The following is a 24,593-nucleotide window of genomic DNA, read 5'->3' on the forward strand; positions in this document are numbered from 1 at the left end:
TTATACCCTCCTAAGAATTTGTCCGTTTCTTCCAGGTTGTCCATTTTATTGGCATAGAGTTGCTGTAGTAGTCTCTTAGGATGCTTTTTATTTCTGCTGTGTGTTGTAACTTCTCCTTTTTCGTTTCTAATTTTATTGATTTGAGTCCTCTCCCTCTTTTTCTTGATGAGTCTGGCTAATGGTTTATCAATTTTGTTTATCTTCTCAAAGAACCAGCTTTTAGTTTTATTGATCTTTGCTATTGTTTTCTTTGTTTCTATTTCATTTATTTCTGCTCTGATCTTTATGATTTCTTTCCTTCTGCTAACTTTGGGTTTTGTTCTTCTTTCTCTAGTTCCTTTAGGTGTAAGTTTAGGTTGTTCATTTGAGATTTTTCTTGTTTCTTGAGGTAGGCTTGTATAGCTGTAAACTTCCCTCTTAGAAGTACTTTTGCTGCATCCCATAGGTTTTGGATCATCGTGTTATCATTGTCATTTGTCTCTAGGTATTTTTTGATTTCCTCTTTGATTTCTTCAGTGATCTCTTGGTTATGTAGTAACGTGTTGTTTAGCCACCATGTGTTTGTGTTTTTTACATTTTTTTCCCTGTGATTCATTTCTAATCTCATAGCATTGTGGTCAGAAAAGATGCTTGATATGATTTCAGTTTTCTTAAATTTACTGAGGCTTGATTTGTGACCCAAGATGTGATCGATCCTGGAGAATGTTCCGTGCGCACTTGAGAAGAAAGTGTAATCTGCTGTTTTTGGATGAAATGTCCTATAAATATCAATTAAATCTATCTGTTCTGTTGTGTCATTTAGAGCTTCTGTTTCCTTATTTATTTTCATTTTGGATGATCTGTCCATTGGTGTAAGTAAGGTGTTAAAGCCTCCCACTTATTATTGTGTTACTGTCGATTTCCTCTTTTATGGCTGTTAGCAGTTGCCTTATGTATTGAGGTGCTCCTATGTTGGGTGCGTATGTATTTATAATTGTTATATCTTCTTTTTGGGTTGATCCCCTGATTATTATGTAGTGTCCTTCCTTGTCTCTTGTAACATTCTTTATTTTAAAGTCTATTTTATCTGATATGAGTATTGCTACTCCAGCTTTCTTTTGATTTCCATTTGCATGGAATACCTTTTTCCATCCCCTCACTTTCAGTCTGTATGTGTCCCTAGGTCTGAAGTGGGTCTCTTGTAGACAGCATATAGATGGGTCTTGTTTTTTTTTTTTTTTGTGTGTGTGTGCTACGCGGGCCTCTCACTGTTGTGGCGTCTCCCGTTGCAGAGCACACACTCCAGACGTGCGGCCATGGCTCACGGGCCCAGCCGCTCTGCGGCATGTGGGATCTTCCTGGACCGGGGCCTGAACCCGTGTCCCCTGCATTGGCAGGTGGACTCTCAACCACTGCGCCACCAGGGAAGCCCCAGGTCTTGTTTTTGTATCCAGGTTTTGTATCCATTCAGCAAGCCTGTGTCTTTTGGTTGGAGCATTTAATCCATTTACGTTTAGGGTAATTATCAATATGTATGTTCCTATGACCATTTTCTTAATTGTTTTGGGTTTGTTTTTGTAGGTCCTTTTCTTCTCTTGTGTTTCCCACTTAGAAGAGTTCCTTTAGCATTTATTGTACAGCTGGTTTGGTGGTGCTGAATTCTCTTAGCTTTTGCTTGTCTGTAAAGATTTGATTTCTCCATCGAATCTGAATGAGATCCTTGCTGGGTAGAGTAATCTTGGTTGTAGATTCTTCCCTTTCATCACTTTAAGTGTATCATGCCACTCCCTTCTGGCATGTAGAGTTTCTGCTGAGAAATCAGCTGTTAAGCATATGGGAGTTCCCTTGTATGTTATTTGTCATTTTTCCTTTGATGTTTTTAATAATTTTTCTTTGTCTTTAATTTTTGCCAGTATGATTACTGTGTGTCTCGGCGTGTTTCTCCTTGGGTTTATGCTGTATGGGACTCTCTCTGATTACTGGCCTCGGGTGGCTGTATCCTTTCCCATGTTAGGGAAGTTTTTGACTATAATCTCTTCAAATATTTTCTCTGGTCCTTTCTCTCTCTTCTCCTTCTGGGACCCCTAGAATGTGAATGTTGTGTTTAATTTGTCCCAGAGGTCTCTTAGGCTGTCTTCATTTCTTTTCATTCTTTTTTCTTTAATCTGTTCCACAGCAGTGAATTCCACCATTCTGTCTTCCAGGTCACCTCTCCATTCTTCTGCCTCAGTTACTCTGCTATTGATTCCTTCTAGTGTTCTTTTCATTTCAGTGATTGTATTGTTCATCTCTGTTTGTTTGTTCTTTAATTCTTCTAAGTCTTTGTTGAACATTTCTTGCATCTTCTCGATCTTTGCCTCCATTCTTTTTCTGAGGTCCTGGATCATCTTCACTATCATTATTCTGAATTCTTTTTCTGGAAGGTTGCCTATCTGCACTTCATTTATTTGTTTTTCTGTGGTTTATCTTGTTCCTTCATCTGGTACATAACCCTCTGCCTTTTCATCTTGTCTATCTTTCTGTGAATGTGGTTTTTGTTCCACAGGCTGCAGGATTGTAGTTCTTCTTGCTTCTGCTGTCTGCCCTCTGCTGCTTAATTTCTTTATGTACCTAGAGAATTTGCATTGCTCTTTCAAGTATTCTGAAATAAGAATTGCCTTTTTCTCTTTTATTTTGCAGAAACAACTGTTTCTTTTACTGTGGTTTGGTAATTAGGCTTTTCTTTCTTCTGGTCCTAAAATGAGATGACGGACTTGGCCATTTAAAAAGTAAACTAGAAGGCGGAGGGAAGAAAGAAATAGGTGAGGGAGATTAAGAGGTACAAAGTTCCAGTTGCAAAACAAATGAGTCTTGGGTGTGAAATGTACAGCATGGGGAGTATAGTTAATAACTGTGTAATATCTTTTTATGGTGATGTATTGTAACTAGATTTATTATGGTGATCATTTTGAAATGTATAGAAATATTGAATCACTATGTTGTGTAATAGGAACTAACATAGTATTAAGGGTCAATTATACTTCAAAAACAGACAAACAGGGACTTCCTTGGTGGTTCCCTGGGTAACACTCCCCGCTCCCAATGCAGCGGGCCCGGGTTCAATCCCTGGTCGGACAAGTAGATCCCGCATGCATGCTGTAACTAAGAAGTCCGCATGCGGCAACTAAAAGATTCCACAGGCCAGAACTAAGACCCAGCGCAGGGCAAAAATAAATTAAAAAAAAAAAAAAAACACCAAAAAAACCCAGACAAACAAGCTCATAAAAAAAGAGATCAGATTTGTTGTTACTAGAGGTGGGGGGATGGGGTGGGGCAAGGGGGGATTGGATAAAGGCAGTCAAAAGGTACAAACTTCCAGTTACAAAATACCAGGGATGTAATGTATAACATGGTAAATATAATTAACACTGCTCTGTGTTATATATGAAAGTTGTGAAGAGAATAAATCCTAAGGGTTCTCATCAGAAGAAAAACATTTTTTTTCTTCTAGTTCTTTAATTTTGTACCTATATGAGATGATGGATTTTTATTAAACTTATTGTAATAATCACTTCATGATGTATGTAAATCAAATTATTATGCATATTATGCATTGTTTTTCAAATCCATGAACACTGTATATATTTACATTTGTTTGTGTTGTTCTCATTTTCTTTTATCAGTGTCTTAAGTTTCCTGAGCACAGGTCTTTACCTCCTTATTCCTAGGTATTTTATTCATTTTGATGTGATTGTAAATGGGATTATCTCCTTCATTTCTTTTCTGATAGTTTGTTGTTAGTGTATAGAAATGCAGCAGATTTCTGTATGTTAATTTTGTATCCTTCAACTTTCCTGAATTAATTGATGAGCTCTAGTGGGTTTTTAGTAGTGTCTTTAGGACTTTCTTTGTATAATAACATGTCTTCTGCAAACAATGAATAGTTTTACTTCTTCGTTTCCAATTCAGATTAGCCTTATGTTGTGTGTTTCTGCATTTAGAGTATAGCCTAACCTACTTGTTGACCTTTTGAGCTTAGAGTAAGGTCAGTTTAAGATATGAAGGATGGATTTTGAGAGGTAGAGTTGAAACTAAGGAAATGAGAAGGTTTTGATTTTGTTTTCAATTCATAGGTAGAATGAATTGGAGGGGGAAGAGACTCGCATAGGTGAGGATAGTTGGAAGTATCATGTTGTAATCCCGGAATAAGTTGGAAAAAAGTATCAAAAAAAAACTTTTCCTGCCCTGTCATGTCAATAAACATCTGTAAAGACACGGTCTATTGACAAAGGATGCTCCCTCAAAACACTTGTTTTTTCAAAAGTATTTCAAGTTTCAAACTGAAACTTTAAAAAGTCAGTAGTATGTGGGAAATTATTATGACAGTTTGCCAGTGAACAATGTTGAATAAAACTAGTATATAAATTTTGTATGTTTATGGTAAATAATACCATGTGTATTGAATTTCTTATGTTCCCTGTATCTGTGAACCCAGAATTCTGTCTGTAGCAAATAGTGAAAATATGAAATATAGCTGTGGGCCTTTGTATCCTATTAGGAAGCAAATGAGAGATGAAGACTTTATAAAGTATATTTATTCATAATCTGCGTTTAAAAATCGGTGAGGCAAAAAGATCAGGTTAGGGCATCAGGGCACCCAGAAGAGTGATGTATTGCGTTTTGATCTGCATGTTCTACTCTGTCATCGACGAAGAGCATGAGGGTCCATAAACTATGGTGTGTGGTAGCTCTGATCTCTGATATAAACTTCTAGGAGTGACTTCCAAATCTGTATCTTCAGGGTAGATTCCCCACTGGTTCCTGAAACTTAATGTCTTCCAAGTTCATTGGCATTTTGCCATGATCTCTTTGCTTTTCTCTATACCTATACCTCCTGTAGATTTACTTATCTTGATTAATGGCTCATCATTCTCTTAGCCAAGTAGTCCAAAAAACTTAGGGTTATCTTTGATTTCTTCCTGTTGCTGGCCTTTATGTTGATCAACAAACGTATATTTTACTTCTGAAATGTGTCTTCTTCTTTGAGCCTTCAGGATATTCATTTGTTCACTCATTCACTCTTTTGTTTATTTTGACACATTTATTGAGCACCTCATATGTGCTAGGCAGTGTGCAAGGTACTAGGAATATAGTGATAAATAAGACAGATCAATTTCCTGCCCTTTTAGAGCTTATAGTCCAAGCTTTCATCATTTCCCCTGCACCCTCTTTGAGTTTCTGTGATAGCCATTCTTATTTTTTCTGATTATAAGTATAATACATTCTTATTTTAAGAAGTGCAAGAGTTGTTGAAATGTATAAACACCAAAAGGGGGAGACTCCCTATATTTTCATCTACCAGAGATACCACTGATAAAAATTTGGTACCATTTCTCCAGATTAGAAAAAACAATGTAACCAAAACTTTCTAATGCATCTCTTTGCCTTTACTCCCTTTCTTGTCTGTATGTATTATAAATGCTACCAAAGATATCTAGTTAAAAAACAGTTGATTGTTACTTTGTTCAAAAACCCCCCAGGGCTTCCCTGGTGGCGCAGTGGTTGAGAGTCCGCCTGCTGATGCAGGGGACGCGGGTTCGTGCCCCTGTCAGGGAAGATCCCACATGCCGCGGAGCGGCTGGGCCCGTGAGCCATGACCGCTGAGCCTGCGCGTCCAGAGCCTGTGCTCCGCAACGGGAGAGGCCACAACAGTGAGAGGCCCGCGTACGGCAAAACAAACAAACAAAAACCCCTCAGTGTTTTTCTCTCATCCACAGAATGAAGTCTGAACACCTTAACGTAGTGATTACCACCCATTAGGTTTCTACCATCTCACTTTCTTGTTTCTCTAGAAACTTTCCCAGAAGTAGCCCTTCTTACAAGTGTAAATAAAAGATCTCAAGTGTGCTGCATTAGTGTCCCCCATGTGACAAATAATACTCCAGATAGGGGAGACAGGTTGATATAAGTACACTAATAGTTTATTCAGTTTTCTTTTGTGTGCTTGCCCTCTCCCACTCACCTTGTTTACAGGAAAATAAAAAAAATTACAGGAGTATTCTTAAAAATTAAAGCAGAAAAGTGTAAAGAAGTTGAAACAATCTGAAATTCCATCTCACGTGGATGATTACCATTAAAAGTTTTGTAAATATTCTTCCATACATGTGTCTTTGAAAGTGTATATACACATATAGATGTATGAATATAAAGTAATTTTACACAAATAGGATAATATTATAATGCTGTTTTTCTTTTGCCTCAGACATAGGTTTTGGAGATTTTTGTGTCAATAAGAGACCAGTGTTCAAGATGGTATATTTCTTTTTTTGGCTACACTGCACAGCTTGGGGGAATCTTAGTTCCCTGACCAGGGATTGAACCCCAGGCCCTTGGCAGTGAAAGGGCGGAATCCTAAACACTGGACGGCCAGGCAATTCCCAAAATGGTATATTTCAAGAATGATGAGAAGCCTGCTTGCTTGAGAGAGTAAGAAGCTGGTCTGACTTCCCTGACCTTCTAGATTAGAGTAGATATTGCTCCTCTGGGCTTCCACAGCACCCTGGTTGTCCCATCATGGCCCTTACTGCATTCCGTTGTTTGTCTACTTAAACCAAAGTCCCCCATATCTGTCTCTGTATTCCTTGAGCCCAGAACAGTGCCTGACACCTAGTGGACATTTCAGTGTTTGCTGAATGGGTGAATAACCGTATGAATGTCTTAGGTGAAGAAGGTGGTTTGCCATGAAAAGAACTTGCCGCATGTATTCTTTAAAACCACTCATCTCTGTTTGCTTTGATTATTCATTTACCAAGTAACATTTTGGTATTAATTCAGTTTACCAATTAATTACCAGGGATTTTACTGCTGAAAAAAGAAGGTACTGACTGTAAGTTGGTTGACAGTTATAATTCTGATTATAAATTAAAATAATAGTGCTGTGGGACAGATGAGTATGAGACTTTGGATAATATGAATCATTTTTTCTCCAGAGTATAATTATTCCTTTAGATAAGGTGGTATCCAGGTTCTGTTTGAGCAGCGATATAGGTGTGGTGTGGTGAATAGAAGGCGGGATTCAACTTTTTTTTTTATACGTTTTTTATTGTAGTAAAATATACAGAACGTAAAATGTACTATCTAAACCATTTTTTTTTTGCGGTATGCGGGCCTCTCACTGTTGAGGCCTCTCCCGTTGCGGAGCACAGGCTCCAGACGCGCAGGCTCAGTAGCCATGGCTCACGGGCCCAGCCGCTCCGCGGCATGTGGGATCTTCCCGGACCGGGGCACAAACCCATGTCCCCTGCATTGGCAGGCGGACTCTCAACCACTGCACCACCAGGGAAGCCCTAAACCATTTTTAAGTGTACAATTCATTGGCATTAAGTATGTTCACAATGTTGTGCAACCATCGTTATAACAGATATAATTTTGTATAATGTGCATAGCATATATTTCAAACCTACGGTTATACAAATTTCTTAAGCAATGCAGACATTTGTATAAATTGTGTAAAAATCATAAATTAGGGGCAGTGTACACATGCAATTATAGTCAGTCTGATGCCTTAATTATTCAATTTTTTCACAACTTCCTCAGTTTTACTGTAAAGTTGTCTGTAGCTCAAAATTTCCTGTAATCTTTTCAATAAAATTAGTAATATCACTTATAGAACATGAATTTCAGAACATGCTTTTCCACATTTATTTAACTGATAGGGTTTTTTTCATGATGAATTCTTTGCTGCTGCTTCAGTAAAAGGCTAATTTTAAGTTTTCCCACATTTAACAAAGCTCCCTTGTTTTTATGACTTCTTTGATGGAGATTGAGATGTATCTTCCAGTTAAAAGATTTCCCACATGTGTTGCATTTATTTTGTTGCTCTGCTGTGAGTTGAGTATTGTTTAAGGAAATGTGATCTCTTGATGAAGGCTTTGCCACATTCAGTGCACCCGTGGGGTTTCTCACCTGTATGAATTCTCTGATGCATGATCAACATTGATGAGTCTGCAAAGGCTTTGCCACATTCTCTGCATCAGTATGGTTTCTCGTCTGTATGGATTCTGGAGTGTTTATAAAGGGATGAGCTGTACTTGAAGCTTTTCCCACACTCCCTACATTCAAATGAGTTCTCAGGTGTGTGCGATTTCACATGCTGAGTAAAGGAGGAGTTCCAGGTGAATGATTTCCCACATTGACCACATTCATAGGCCTTCTCTCCAGTGTGGAGTCTCTGATGGACCACGGGTTGTGCTTTATGCGTAAAAGCTTTCCCACAATCACTGCACACAAAGGGTTTCTCTCCACTGTGAATTTTTTTTTTTTTTTTTTTTTTTTTTTTTATGCGTTACGCGGGCCTCTCACTGTTGTGGCCTCTCCCGTTGCGGAGGACAGGCTCCGGACGCGCAGGCTCAGCGGCCATGGCTCACGGGCCCAGCTGCTCCGCGGCATGTGGGATCTTCCCAGACCGGGGCACGAACCCGTGTCCCCTGCATCGGCAGGCGGACTCTCAACCACTGCGCCACCAGGGAAGCCCTCCACTGTGAATTTTTTGATGAGCTGCAAGGTGTCCCTTACTGTTAAAGGCTTTCCCACAGTCACTGCGTTCAAAGGTGTGTTTTTTTCCTTGTATGCTTTTTTCACGTCTAATGAGATGAGACTTCTTTTTGGAGGGCTTTCCCACATTCACTGTACCCAAAGGTTTTTTTCCTTCTGTGCTTTTTTTCATGTCTAATAAGACACAACTTGTTTCTGAAGGCTTTTCCACATTCCTTGTATTCATAAGAGTTTTCTCTGATATAATTTTTATTCTAACTAAGAAAGTATAAGTTAGGTTGCAAACACTTTCCATCCGATTCACACTTATGTTGTTTTTGTCTTGAAGAAATAAAATTTATACTCAGATTACAATTTTGGACTGTCTTGTTGGTCAGTGTTTTCTTGACGGTGAACATACCTTGGTTCAAAAATTTGTATTTGCTTCCTTCTCCTTCCTGTCCCTCTAGCTCATCATCAAGTAAGCAGATAACTTCCACTGAGATGAGGTTTCTAAAGTTCTCCAGCATCACATTCCAATACAGCTTCCTCTGAGCACATCACAGCAGCTGCCACTCCTCCAGGGTGAAGTCCACGGCCACATTCTGGAATGTCACTGATCCCATCCTGTGGCTCTAGGTTGGCTTTTTGTAGATTTTAACCAGGGCCTCTGGAAACCGAAACAGGCAGGAATATGCAAGAGGGACCCTCAGGTTCAATTACACAGCCTTCAACTTTGCTTTCTTCACATGAACTGAGAAGCTGATCTCTGCTCTCCACCTGTCCCTCAAGCCCTTCTGGCTCACCTGCCGCTCACTACTGAAACACCCAGGATTCAATTTTGACTCTGCCACTTATTAGCTCTGAGATATTAGGCAAGTCCCTTAACCATTTTAAGATTTACTTTCTTTATTCATTAAGTGAATAACTGGCTGCTCAGATCTAGCCCAACTCTAAAACTCTGTGACTATGAAATAAGAGCCATACTTTACCTTGGTCCATTGAAGCCTAAACTCTATACACTTCTTACTATCTCACTCAAGACATGTAAATGGCCTAAAGTAAAGGCCAGGGAGTATAGTGCCTCAGACCCTTAGAAAAACTACAGAATGAAGCAAGAGGTAGCACTGTGATAGTGTTTAGAGGAAGTATGAAGCTGAAACTTCTTTTGCATTCTTTGCATTATTTCATAACCAGTTCTAGATTAAAATAATTATGTTGTTTGTGAATAATAATATGTCACTTGGGGATAGAGAGGATGTTGATTTGGTTCCTCACTTTTCTAGCCTTATTCTGGGTAACTTGGTGAACTAGGATTGATTGTGTCCTCTTTCTTTCTCTTTTTTTTTTATACTCTCAGTAGAAGGATCTCGAGATTCAATCTCATTGTCTGTGACACACATAGGTTAGATCAGTGATAGAAAAGAGTTGGGAGACTTGTTTTCCTTCTTCATTTTGAGTTAACAAAGCAAATTGCTTTACTTCTCCATGCTTGATTCTTTTTACTAATAGAAGACGAAATCTGACTGTTCTTACATTATGTGCTTTGGGATAATGAGGTAATTCTTTGGAACCTTTTTAAAAATTTCATTTAAAAAAACTTGATGGGGCTTCCCTGGTGGTGCAGTGGTTGGGAGTCCGCCTGCCGGTGCCGCGGGTTCATGCCACGGTCCATGAGGATCCTGCATGCCGCGGAGTGGCTGGGCCCGTGAGCCATGGCTGCTGGGCCTGCGCGTCCGGAGCCTGTGCTCCGCGGCGGGAGAGGCCGTGGCAGTGAGAAGCCCGCGTACCACAAAAACAAAAAACAAAAACCAAAAAAGCTTGACGTACAATTTCTAGTAAATGCATAAATCTAAGATGTATATATAGCTTAATGAATTTTTACATAGGTATGCTGCTGTATGTGTATAATTATAACTACCAGTCAGATCATTTTCCTGATGCGTAGAACATTTTCCTCCCCCTAGAATTCCTTTCTGCCCCTTTCCAGTCAGTACCCTCTTTTTGAACACTTTGAGTGCTTTATTATTCATATTAAGAAGCCAGTGAAGGGGCTTCCCTGGTGGCGCAGTGGTTGAGAGTCCATCTGCTGATGCAGGGGACACGGGTTCATGCCCCAGTCCGGGAAGATCCCACGTGCCGCGGAGCGGCTGGGCCCGTGAGCCATGGCCGCTGAGCCTGTGCGTCTGGAGCCTGTGCTCCGCAACGGGAGAGGCCACAACAGTGAGAGGCCCCGTGTACCGCAAAAAAAGAAAAGGAAAGCCAGTGAAGGCAAATCTTTTATGTTTCATCAGTAATTTGAATCTTGAAACCTGTAATAAAGTCTGATCTGTAGATCGTAAGGTCTTTAGCCTTTTAGAAATAGATAAGGCATAATTGTGTAAAAATGCTTTTCTAATAAAATTTTAATCCAGGCTACAGAGGGAGTAGTTTTATTTTTAAGATTTTTTTTTTTTGACGTGGACCATTTTTAAAGTCTTCATTGAATTTGTTACAATATTGCTTCTGTTTTATGTTTTGGGGTTTAGGCTGTGAGGCATGTGGGATCTTAGTTCCCTGACCAGGGATTGAACCCACAGCCCCTGCAGGGGAAGGGGGAGTCGCAACCACTGAACTGCCAGGGATGTTCCCAGAGGGAGTAGTTTTACACTGATAAAGGGGCAGTGTTATTTACCAGCATTTTCTTTTCTGTGTAGACATTTTCCTGAAAATTTTTGGGTTGTCTGAAAGTCAGTTTATTTGGAAAGTTGTAAGTAAGTGGGAAAAGGAAAGTTGTTTGGGCAGATGAATGAAGAAGTTGTTCAAGGTCTGTGAGTTCCAGTCTTCCTTCTGCGTGTGCCATTGTGTAACCCTGTGAACAAGGCCTAACCTTATTTTTTACATCTAATATTTTGTCATGAATTATTTTATCCACTGTTTTTAATGACTTTGAATTATTGAAACACCATTGAGAACTGTTTGCTTACCGTCAAAACAGGCAATTCCCCTAAGCAACCATATCTGTACACAGGCTTTACTCAGTCACTGAAATAGCCTGGGGTTTTTAGGCCAAGGAAGCTATCCAAGAATTTTGTGAATAAGGCTGAGTATTGACTTTGCCAGAATTCATGGGGAAGTTGTCTTCTTGTTTTGTATGGTAGAAGAGGGTTTTTCATCCAAACATTGCCCCAATGTTTTTTCCTTTTCCTACTGAGGTTTTTTTGTTTGTTTGTTTTTTTATGTCTAGAGATTTAAACTTCTTCTTTAAAAATGTATTTAAATTTTTTTAAAATTTTATTTCGGAGTATAGTGGTTTACACTGTTGTATTTCAGGTGTACAGCAAGGAGATTCTGTTATACACACAGACACACACACACACATCTATTTTCCAGATTCTTTTCCTATATAGGTTATTACAGAGTATTGAGTAGAGTTCCCTGTGCTATACAGTAGGTCCTCGTTGATTGTTTTGTATATGATAACGTGTATATGTTAATCCCAACCTCCTAATTTATCCCTCCCCCCTTCCTTTCCCCTTTAGTAACTATAAGTTTCTTTTCTAAGTCTGTGAATCTGTTTCTGTTTTGTAAATAAGTTCATTTGTATCATTTTTTTTAGATTCCACATATAAGTGATATCATTTGATATTTGTCTTTCTCTGTCTGACTTCACTTAGTATGATCATGTCTAGGTCCATCCACGTTGCTGCACATGGCATAATTTCATTCTTTTTTATGGCTGAGTAATATTCCATTGTATATATATACACATCTCTTTTAAAATAAAATTTATTATTTATTTTTGGCTGTGTTGGGTCTTTGTTGCTGCCTGTGGGCTTTCCCTAGTTGTGGTAAGCGGGGACTGCTCTTTGTTGCGATGTGCGGGCTTCTCCTTGCCGTGGCTTCTCGTTGCAGAACATGGGCTCTAGGTGCGCGGGCTTCAGTAATTGTGTCTCGTGGGCTCTAGAGCACAGGCTCAGTAGTTGTGGTGCTTGGGCTTAGTTGCTACGCGGCATGGGGGATCTTCCCGGATCAGATATCGAACCCGTGTCCCCTGCATTGGCGGGTGGATTCTTAACCACTGCACCACTAGGGAAGTCCCTGTACCATATCCTCTTTATCCATTCCTCTGTTGATGGACATTTAGGTTGCTTCCATGTCTTGGCTCTTGTAATTAGTGCTGCAATGAACACTGGGGTGCATGTATCTTTTCGAATTATGGTTTTCTCCAGTTATATGCCCAGGAATGGGATTGCTGGATCATATGGTAGCTCTATGCCCAGGAGTGGGATTGCTGGATCATATGATAGCTCTAGTTTTAGTTTTTTAAGGGACCTCCATACTGTTCTCCGTGGTGGCTGTACCAGTTTCCCACAACAGTGTAGGAGGGTTCCCTTTTCTCCACACCCTCTCCAGCATTTACTGTTTGTAGATTTTTGATGATGGCCACTCTGACCAGTGTGAGGTGATACCTCATTGTAGTTTTGATTTGTGTTTCCCCAATAATTAGTGATATTGAGCATCTTTTCGTGTACTTTTTAGCCATCTGTATGTCTTCTTTGGGGAAATGTCTATTTAGATCTTCTGCCCATTTTTTGATTGGGCTGTTGTTTTTTTGATATTGAGCTGCATGAGCTGTTGTATATTTTGGAGATTAATCTGTTGTCAGTCTCATCTTTTGCAAATATTTTCTCCCATTCCGAGGGTTGTCTTTTTGTTTTGGGTATGGTTTCCTTTGCTGTGCAAAAGCTTTTAAGTTTAATTAGGTCCCACTTGTTTATTTTTGTTTTCATTTTCATTACTCTAGGAGGTGAATCCAAAAAGATATTGCTGAGATTTATGTCAAAGAGTGTTCTTCCTATGTTTTCCTCTCAGAGTTTTATAGTATCCAGTCTTACATTTAGGTCTTTAGTCCATTTTGAGTTTATTTTTGTGTATGGTGTTAGTATTCTAATTTCTTTCTTTAACATGTGGCCAGTTTTCCCACCACTTATTGAAGAAACTGTCTCTTCTCCCTTGTATATTCTTGCCTCCTTTATCATAGATTAATTGACCATAGTTGTATGGGTAAACTTGTTTAAATGTTATTTTTTGGTAGACTTTTATTTTCAGTAATTTGTTTTGAGATAAGTTGAGTAGGAGGTTCAGATTCCAAGACAAACGGGGATTTATCTTTGCTTTGGGACTTGACAGCGAGACGTTAAAAAAATAATAATTTTGTTTTGAAAATTGTAATCAAACTTAGATTGCTTTATTTTAGAGTATTCAATGGAGTTTGATTTTTTTGATGGTTTCCTCATGTAAACAGGAAGCCAGCAGAAGAAGGCCTGTGATGAATAAACTTCATTATCTCTGCTAAAGGGACCTTGTTAAAGGAAATTAGATGTAGTAAAGATCATGATGTTGGGAGCTTGACCTAGTATTGAACGTTTTGTGATTTCAGGCACCTGAACTTTGACCTAGGCAATGTGGACCATGTTTGATGGTTCTTGAGCATGATTCATGCATTTGATCATTCATGCAACATATTTTTATTGAACTAACCAGGCATTGGGGATATAATGTGGAGGAAACCCTGATGTGATACCATCCCCCATGGAACCTGTGGGCTGGTGGAGGAAATAAATATTAATATTAAATTAAATATAAAATTATAACTGCAGCAGTGGTATAAGTGATATTAGTGAAACTTGACCAGGTTAGAAAATGCATCCTCAAGAAATGGTACTTCTGCTATGATTTGATGGAAGAGTAGGTATTGACTTGGCAAAGAGAGGAAGGATGGTTGTCTAGGCAGAAGGAACAGCAGGTGCAAAGGCCCTGTGGTAGAAGGGAAAATGGTGAAATGAGGCTAGTGTGGCCTGAGAAGTGACAGCTAGAGGGAGAATGAAATGGTTTGAGGTGGAGAGATAGGCCTGCTCTTGCAGGTTTTTATTAAAGGTTTTGTTAAGTTTTTGCCTTTATTCTAAGAGGAACAAGGAACCGTTAGAGGGTTTTAAGCAAGAAAGGACAAAGTCAGACTTGTTTTTTTTTTTTCTCTTTTTGGCTGTGCCACATGGCTTGTGGGATCTCAGTTCCCCAACCAGGGGTTGAACCTGGAGCCACCGCAGTGAAAGCCTGGAATCCTAATGACTAGGCAACCACGGAACTCCCCAGACTTGCTTTTTTTTTTTTTTTTTTTTTTTTTGCGGTATGCGGGCCTCCCACTGCTGTGGCCTCTCCCGTTTCGGAGCACAGGCTCCGGACGCGCAGGCTCAGCGGCCATGGCTCATGGGCCCAGCCGCTCCGCGGCATGTGGGATCTTCCCGGACCGGGGCACGAACCCGTGTCTCCTGCATCAGCAGGCGGACTCTCAACCACTGCGCCACCAGGGAAGCCCCAGACTTGCTTTTTGATGTGAGCATTTTTTACCTCAAGGCAGAGAATGGATTGAGGTGCACCAGAGTGGAGGCAGAGATACTAGTTAGGCACTTAGACTAGTTCAGGTGAGAGATAGTGGTGACTTACTTAGACGAGACTGGCGTTGGTGGAGAGGATAGAAAGGAATTAATTCAGGAATATTTAGGAGACGTGGTGATCATTTTGTAATGTATAGAAACATCAAATCACTATGTTGTACACCAGGAACTTACATAGTGTAGGTCAACTATACTTCAACAAACAAACTTATAGAAAAAAAGATCAGATTTGTGGTTACCAGAGGTGGGGGGAGGGGGAATTGGATGAAGGTGGTGAAAAAGTACAGACAGAAGGAGATGTCTTAGTGCAGGAACGAACTCATTGGTTAAATTTAGATATACCCTCTTATTGTGTTTAGTTCCATAGTTTTGTTCTTAAGATGCAAATAAATACATATGTGAGAATTGCTTTTCCATACTGGTATGCTTATCAGTGCTTTCTCCGTCCTGTAGGTTTTTACACGTGTTGATGTGTACTGCAGGTTTTTTGTGGGGTTTCTTTTGGTTTGTTTTTTTTTTGCAGTATGCGGGCCTCTCACTGCTGTGGCCTCTCCCGTTGCGGAGCACAGGCTCTGGACTCGCAGGCTCAGCGGCCATGGCTCACGGGCCCAGCCGCTCCGCGGCATGTGGGATCTTCCCGGACCGGGGCACGAACCCGTGTCCCCTGCATCGGCAGGCGGACTCTCAACCACTGCGCCACCAGGGAAGCCTGTACTGCAGTTTTAACCAAAGAGTAGGCATTGGATAATATTTCCTGAATCAATGACTAGATCAGTAATTTTAATGCTTTCCAGAAATAGTGTTCTCCTGCTCATGTTTCTCATGTTGGCAAATAATTAAGGCTGCATTATTAATTGATATTTGCACTTAATTAATAATAGTGTACTCTTCCTACCCAACAACCCCTTCCTCTTCCATAAGCCATGACCTGATTGCTCAGAAGCATTTGCCTAATGGAATCAACATAGAAAATTAAAAATAGCTATCTGCATGGTATTATTTAGCTTTGAGTTATTTTGTTCTCTACTTATGCTAGCTGGTTTATAATTTGATGAAAGTAGCATATTTGAATATTTTCTTATTCTTTTGATCATTAAAAAAACTAAAATATATTGAATTCATTGTTGTCTTTTTTTAAAATTTATTTTATTTTGTTTTGATCATTAAAAAAACTATATTGAATTTTCATTGTTGTCTTTTTTTAAATTTTATTTTATTTAATTTATTTTTGGCTACGTTGGGTCTTTGTTGCTGAGCACAGGCTTTCTCTAGTTGGGTGAGCGGGGGCTACTCTTCATTGCATTGCGCGGGCTTCTCATTGCGGTGGCTTCTCTTGTTGTGGAGCACGGGCTCATTGCGGTGGCTTCTCTTGTTGTGGAGCACGGGCTCATTGCGGTGGCTTCTCTTGTTGTGGAGCACGGGCTCTAGGTGCGCGGGCACAGTAGTTGTGGTGCACAGGCTTATTTGCTCCGCGGCACGTGGGATCTTCCCAGACAAGGGCTCGAACCTGTGTACCCTGCATTGGCAGGCAGACTCTTAGCCACTGCGCCATTAGGAAAGTCCCCTCGTTGTTGTCTTTTATAACTAAGTTGCCTTCATTTCTGTTGAGCAGATGCTTGCTCGAAGGGATTTAAATGACTAGCTTTTTCTGTTTACCCTGCTGGAAGTTTGATGCATTCAGCTGACAGCTTTATTTTTCTTTCCTCAAAAGCCAGAACTAGGCCTACAGGAAGAAAAGGAACGTATTCCGGAGCCAAAGGCTGATGTTGCATAGGCCTGTGGGGGTGCATATTCAGAAGCTGTGCAGTTGGTTGGCCTGGATCTGTCAAAACAGGTTTGGTTGGTTCTGGCTGTGCCATGGTTTATTTATATGCTTCTGAGTAGTGATCTTGGGAATGAATACATTATGAGTACAGTTTGGAAAGTTGTTGTATCGATTGCTGAGGGAAGTAAAAAAAACCCACCCGAGGAACCCCACTGTTGAACAGGTCTTGGGTTCACTGGTTTAATTTTCTGTGAGTGCCGTCCAGTGATTAAACCTTTGCCTCATCTCAGCAGCAACTGCCAGTTTTTTGGACGCAAGTTAGTTCATGGAAGAGACTTTGTGTGATAGGAAGACAAAACGTGAAATTAAATATATCTTAGCTCTGGCCTAAGTAGATATTGTTAAACATGGGTGAGTTGGATATAACATAAGCTTTCTCTTCTGGTTTCAGGAAAGCATAGTGGAAAAAAATGTAGGATTCTTTTCTAATTTCTGTTGATCCAGCTAGGATATTATGTCTTGCATTTTTAAGGCATTCAAGCATTTGTTTAGTTGAATTGTGGGAAAAGGATAGACAGAAGAACAGGACATTCAGTGTTTGAACAGTGTTAAGTAGAAGAACATGAATTGATGAGGTAATTGTATCCTTCTACATTTTTGACTATCAGGATTTAGATTTGGTTACAGATTATGCAATTATATTTACAAAAGAAATGCAGACATTTCAGTAAAGTACTAACAGTTTTCAGATGAGAACTAATCTGAGTGTTAATTAGAAAAGAATTTACAATTTTGCATTAAATGTAATCCTTCTTAAATCTTACTATTAAATTTATGATCACGATGAGGTACATTTTTTTAAAAAATAATTTTTATTGAATTTTTTATAGTTGGTTTACAATGTTGTATTAGTTTCAAGTGTACAGCAAGGTGATTCAGTTTTATATATATATATATATATTTTTTTCTTTTTCAGATTCTTTTGCCATATAGGTTATTACAGAGTACTGAGTAGGGTTCCATGTGCTACACAGTAGGTCCTTATTAGTTATCTGTTTTACATATAGTAGTATGTATATCTCAATTCCAGTCTCCCAATTTATCCCTCTCCCCCTTACCCCTTGGTAACTATAAGTTGGTTTTCTATATCTGTAACTCTATTTCTGTTTGCAGTTAAGTTCATTTGTACCCTTTTTTTAGATTCCACATATAAGTGGTATCATAAGATATTTATCTTTGTCTGACTTCACTCAGTATGGCAATCTCTAGGTCCATCCGTGTTGCTGCATATGGCATTATTTCATTCTGTTTTTATGCCTGAGTAATATTCCATTGTGTATATATATACCATGTCTTCTTTATCCATTCCTCTGTTGATGGACATTTAGGTTGCTTCCATGTCTTGGCTATTGTAAATAGTGCTGCAGTGAACATTGGGGTGCATGTATCTTTTCGAATTATGGTTTTCTCTGGATATATGCCCAGGAGTGGGATTGCTGGATCATATGGTAGCTCTATTTTTAGTTTTTTAAGGAACCTCCATACTGTTCTCCATGGTGGCTGTACCAGTTTACATTCCCACAGCAGTGTATGAGGGTTCCCTTTTCTCCACACCCTCTCCAGCATTTACTGTTTGTAGATTGTTTGATGATGGCCATTCTGACCAGTGTGAGGTGATACCTCATTGTAGTTTTGATTTGTGTTTCCCTAATAATTACTGATGTTGAACATCTTTTCATGTGCTTTTTAGCCATCTGAATGTCTTCTTTGGATAAATTTTTTGTTTTTTAATTTATTTATTTTTGGCTGTGTTGGGTCTTCGTTGCTGCGCATTGGCTTCCTCTACTTGTGGCGCGCGGGGGCTACTCGTTGTGGTGCACGGGCTTCTCACTGAGGTGTCTTGTTGCAGAAGCACGGGCTCTAGGCACACGGGCTTCAGTCGTTGTGGCTCGTGGGCTCTAGAGCGCAGGCTCAGTAGTTGTGGCACACGGGATTAGCTGCTCCACGGCATGTGGGATCTTCCCAGACCAGGGCTCAAACCCATGTCCCCTGCATTGGCAGGTGGATTCTTAACCACTGCGCCACCAGGGAAGCCCTGGAGAAATATTTATTTAGATCTTTTGCCCATTTTTTGATTGGGTTTTTTTGTTGTTGATATTTAGCTGCATGAGCTGTTTGTATATTATGGAGATTGATCCCTTGTTGATCGCTTCATTTGCAAATATTTTCTCCCATTCTGTGGGTTGTCTTTTCGTTTTGTTTATCGTTTCCTTTGCTGTGCAAAAGCTTTTAAGTTTAATCAGGTCCCATTTGTTTACTTTTGTTTTTATTTTCATTACTCTAGGAGGTGGATCCCAAAAGATATTGGTGTGATTTATGTCAAAGAGTGTTTTCCTCTAAGAGTTTTATAGTATCCAGTCTTACATTTAGGTCTTTAATTCATTTTGAGTTTATTTTTGTTTATAGTGTTAGGGAGTGTTCTAATTTCATTTGTTTACATGTAGCTGTCCAGTTTTCCCAGCGCCACTTATTGAAGAGACTGTCTTTTCTCCATTGTATATTTTTGCCTCCTTTGTCATAGATTAGGTGACCGTAGGTGCATGGGTTTATCTCTGGACTTTCTATCATGTTTCATTGATCTGTATTTCTGTTTTTGTGCCAGTACCACACTGTTTTGATTTCAGTAACTTTGTGGTATAGTCTGAAGTCAGGGAGCCTGATTCCTCTAGCTTCATTTTTCTTTCTCAAGACTGCATGGGGACACAGACATAGAGAATGGACTTGAGGACACAGAGAGGAGGAAGGGTAAGCTGGGATGAAGTGAGAGAGTGACATTGACATATATACACTACCAAATGTAAAATAGCTAGTGGGAAGCAGCCACATAGCACAGGGAGATCAGCTTGGTGCTTTGTGACCACCTAGAGGGGTGGGATAGGGAGGGTGGGAGGGAGATGTAAGAGGGAGGGGATATGGAGATATATGTATACATTATCGCTGGTTCACTTTGTTATACAGCAGAAACTAACACAACAGTGTAAAGCAATTATACTCCAATAAAGATGTTAAAATTTAAAAAAAGGATTGCTTTGGCTATTTGTGGTCTTTTGTGTTTCCATACAAATTGTAAAATTTTTTGTTCTAATTCTGTGAAAAATGCTAGTGGTAATTTAATAGGTATTGCATTGAATCTGTAGATTGCTTTGGGTAGTTTAGTCACTTTGACAGTATTGATTATTCCAATCTAAGAACATGGTATATCTCTCCATCTCTTTGTGTCATCTTTGATGTCTTTCATCAGTGTCTTATAGTTTTCTGTGTACAGGTCTTTTGTCTCCTTTGGTAGGTTTCTTCCTGGGTATTTTATTCTTTTTGATGCCATGGTAAATGGGATTGTTTCCTTGATTTCTCTTTCTGATCTTTCATTGTTAGTGTATAGGAATGCAAGAGATATCTGTGTATTAATTTTGTATCCTGCAGCTTTACCAAATTTATTGTTGCGCTCTAGTAGTTTTCTCATAGCATCTATAGAATTTTCTATGTACGGTATCATGTCATCTGCAAATAGTGACAGTTTTACTTCTTTTCCAATTTGGATTCTTTTTATTATTATTTTTTTCTTCTCTGATTACTGTGGTTAGGACTGCCAAAACTATGTTGAGTAAAAGTGGCAAGAGTGAACATCTTTGTCTTGTTCCTGATCTTAGAGGAAATGCTTTCAGTTTTTCACTGTTGAGAAAGACATTTGCTGTGGGTTTGTCGTATATGGCCTTTATTATGTTGAAGTAGGTTCCCTCTGTGCCCACTTTCTGGAGATTTTTATCATAATGGGGTTTGATTTTGTCAAATGCTTTTTCTGCATCTATTGAGATGATCATGTGGTTTTTATTCTTCAATTTGTTGAGGTGGTGTATCACACTGATTGATTTGCAGATATTGAAAAATCCTTGCATCCCTGGGATAAATCCCACTTGATCATGGTGTATGATCCTTTTAATGTGTTGTTGGATTTGGTTTGCTAGTATTCTGTTGAGGATTTTTGTGTCTATGTTCATCATTGATATTGGCCTGCAATTTCCTTTTTTTGTGATATCTTTGTCTGGTTTTGGTATCAGGGTGATGGTGGCCTCATAGAATGAGCTTGGGAGTGTTCCTTCCTCTGCGATTTTTTCTAAGAGTTTCAGAAGGGTAGGTGTTAACTCTTCTCTAAATGTTTGTTAGCATATGCCTGTGAAGCCATCTGGTCCCGGACTTTTGTTTGTTGGAAGAGTTTAATCACAGTTTCAATTTCAGTACTTGTAATTGGTCTGTTCTTATTTTCTATTTATTCCTGGTTCAGTCTTGGAAGGTTGTGCCTTTCTAAGAATTTGTCCATTTCTGCTCAGTTGTCCATTTTATTGGTGTATAGTTGCTTGTAGTAGTCTCTTATAATCCTTTGTATTTCTGTGGTGTCCATTGTAACTTCTCCTTTTTCATTTCTAATTTTATTGATTTGAGTCCTCTCCCTTTTTTTCTGGATGAGTCTGGCTAAAGGTTTATCAATGTTGTTTATCTTCTCAAAGAACCAGCTTTTAGTTTCATTGATCTTTGCTGTTGTTTTCTTCGTCTCTATTTCATTTATTTCTGCTCTGATCTTCATGATTTCTTTCCTTCTGCTAACTTAGGGTTTTTTTTGTGTGTGTATACACATTTAGTTTTATTGTAACAAAGCAACTTGTACACTTTTAACGTTTAACACTGAGCATCATCTTTCCTTTCCAGAGAAACAAAAAGAAAACTTTTAAAATAAACAGGAACAAAATTATAATAGAGAATGTCAATTGCATATAAGATCTTACAGGTTCTGCTGATTATCCCATTGAGTGGCAGGGCTCAAGTCATCATTAGGAGAGAATTTTATTTTAAAAGTGTCATCTTAAACTGCACGGATGTCCGTTAAACATCACAATTAAACATGCCAGAGGAGAAGCCATGTTGTCAAAATGCCCACTTAACCCATCCAAACATCTCAAACCCATTCTTTGCTGACCTTCTATAACCCCATTTTTTAAAGTTTTTTTTTAAACAAGAGAAAGTAGACAGATACATGTTGGTAAATGCTAACTGTCCATATTCACATAGAGACACAGTGCAATCTCTGAGTCCAACACACAGAGAAAGGAGGAAAAAAGCTAGAATTCAATGCACCACTACACAGGGGCCTAGCACCCTCCAGCTTCCAGCAGAGCTAAGGGAGCAGAAGGTTTTTCTTTTTTCCCACAGAGCATGGTGGTGTTGATTCCATAAAGTTTTTGTTGAGACAAGAAGGGATAAAAATGAATTTGAAACAAAGGGGTAGAGATTCTTTTCTCACTGAATTCTGCTCAAGGTATTTTCCCCCCAAATAAGTTGTGAGCCATGGTATAAAGGAGAAAAGAGACCTCACAAACAGGGCGACTGAGCACAAGAGGAGGAGGAGAAAAAAAAGACTGCAACTTGCTCCCAGGGACTGGAGAAAATTAAAAAAGGAAGGTTGGAATCCATCAGTGTTCCATTAGTCATCTTCTCCTTCATCTTCCTTCATCCTTATCCCCTTCTTCATCAATATCTTCCAATTCTTCTTCCTTTTCATCATCATCGTCACCTTCTTCTCCTTCCCTTTCCTCATCATCCATGTCCGGAACCAAGTAGTACTGTAATGGATTTGGCCAAATATCATCTTTGATGACCTCTCCTAACTCATCTGCACCTGCATCAGAATGATCAGTAAACCAGGTGAAGAAGCTTTCTGGTTCCTTATGCTGTCTCATCCTGCTGGCTTTATTCTGCGTTTGACTTCAACGTTTTGTCACATCCTTTCTGGATTTCCATTTGATTTCAGTGGACTTTGAAGACGGATCACCACTCTCATTCCGATGAAATTCTTTGGAGAGACCTTTATTTTCGAAGTAAGGGTTTTCATCAAAATAAGAATCTATTCTGTAACGTGATTTAATATCTCCAAATTCTGTCACTTCAACTCTTGTCAAATAATGCAGCGCCTCTTCATCCTCCTCCCCAAGCAGTGCAGACACTTGTGGATAGTTAACAAATGATGTTACCCAAAAATGTGGGGTTTTGGCGATCAATTCTGACGCCATCTGAAGAAATGGTTGGCGGAGTTTGTTATATTTCTGTTGTGCTTTCAAAATCTCCTCACTGGCTTGTTCGTCAAGTCTGTCTGTTTTCATTTTGTACTTCATCAGTATGTTCAATTGCTTCTTGCTATTCTTTTTCTTCCTTCGGCAAGTTTGGAGAAGCAGATATTTCCTCTGGCCTGGAGGCAGGAGTCAGTCTCGGTTTCTTCGGTTTCTTTGCTTGGGGTGGAAGTGAAAACTGGTGTTTGGGGGCCATGCTAGGAGAAAAGCCAAGAATCCACGCAAGGAAAGAGGCTCGTACCAGGAGCTCTGAGAACTTTAACTTTGGGTTTTGTTTGTTCTTCTTTCTCTAGTTGCTTTACGTGTAAGGCTAGGTTTGAGGTATGTGTTTAATAGTAGTTTAAAAAAAAAAAAAAACAGCTAACACTTACTGAGTATTTGCTTACTTCTTGCCAGGCACTATATAAAGTACTTTCCATGCATGCATTTCTCATTTATTCTTTACAGTAACCCCATGAGGTGGGAAATATTTTTATCCATACTTTAGAGATCAAATTAAGTAATTTGCTCAAGGACCCACAGTTAGTAGGCAAGTGAGCCATAATAGCATGTACTGCATGTTTTAAAATTTTACTTCATTTAAGAAATACTGAAAGGTTTTGTATGAAAGTCTGATTTCAGTAGACCATTTTGTTTTAGCTTTGAGGAATTTATATCTTTAGGATTGTTGAGAATCATACAAAGTAAATTATTTAGAGCTACAGAAAATGTTTTGTCATATATGGTAATATTTCATTTGTTTAATATTGAAAGGGGATAAAGAATTATAAATGTTTCCAGATTGGTAAAGTTTACCTCTGTTGAAGAAATGTAGCTTTCAAAGAAATTAACCATTTTAGAATAGTAATTTTTCTGAAATGTGTGTTCCTTTTTGGCCTTGTAAGAAAAAAATTTTCACCCTCTTAAAGACAGTTTTCTGTGTATGATGAATCTGTTCTTTATTTATTTTTAATTTTTTGACTGCACTCCATGGCATGTGGGATCTTAGTTCCCCAACCAGGGATCGAACCTGGGCCTCCTGCATTGGTGGCGCAGAATCTTAACCACTGGATTGCCAGGGAAGTCCCTAATGAATCTGTTCTTGATAATTCAGGGCTTTTGTTAGGACCATCAGTTAATTTATTTCACTGTATGTAATGCACTACTTTTTTTCTTTTCCCTTGCTCTAAGTTCTCTTATTGTTTGTGCACACTGCTTCTTATAATTCTTTTATTTAAATAAACGTAAGAATTAATATGTAAGTCAAGAATTAGATTGGCCTCACCTGTAAAGAAGCATGCAGCTCACCAGATTCTGGGGGGAAAAAAAAGATAGTATTCTTATAGTTACCATTAATTGGGTACTTCCAAATTTGGCAGAGGTGATTTTCATATATTATTTCTTTTAATTCTTACAACAACCATATGAGTTAGATATTATTATAGAAAATGAGACTGAGGCTTAGAAAGCCAAGACTCCCTTTGCTACCAATTATTGAAATCAATCAAATATAGGACTGATTGGTTCTAAGGTCTAGATTCTTATCTACTATTTCATACTCCTTGCATTTGTTTCCTGATTGTTTCACAGTTCTTGGCTCAGTGTTGAGTATGTAGGTGTTCAAAACTAATGTTTGTTTCTTTATCACTTTATTAAAATTTTTAAAATTTTAATGAAGTATAATTAACATGCAATAAGTTGCACATAAAGTTTTTAATTTAGTGAGTTTTGACATAAGTATACACT

General features: G+C 38.9%; 1 pseudogene; it reads right to left on the reverse strand.

The window, feature by feature from the left end:
- Positions 1-22,210: 22,210 nt before the first annotated feature.
- LOC116761829 lies at positions 22,211-23,064 on the reverse strand (annotated as a pseudogene).
- Between the last annotated feature and the right edge of the window lie 1,529 nt (positions 23,065-24,593).

The sequence above is a fragment of the Phocoena sinus genome, chromosome 11, assembly GCF_008692025.1.
Source record: "Phocoena sinus isolate mPhoSin1 chromosome 11, mPhoSin1.pri, whole genome shotgun sequence".
Taxonomy (NCBI): Eukaryota; Metazoa; Chordata; class Mammalia; order Artiodactyla; family Phocoenidae; genus Phocoena; species Phocoena sinus.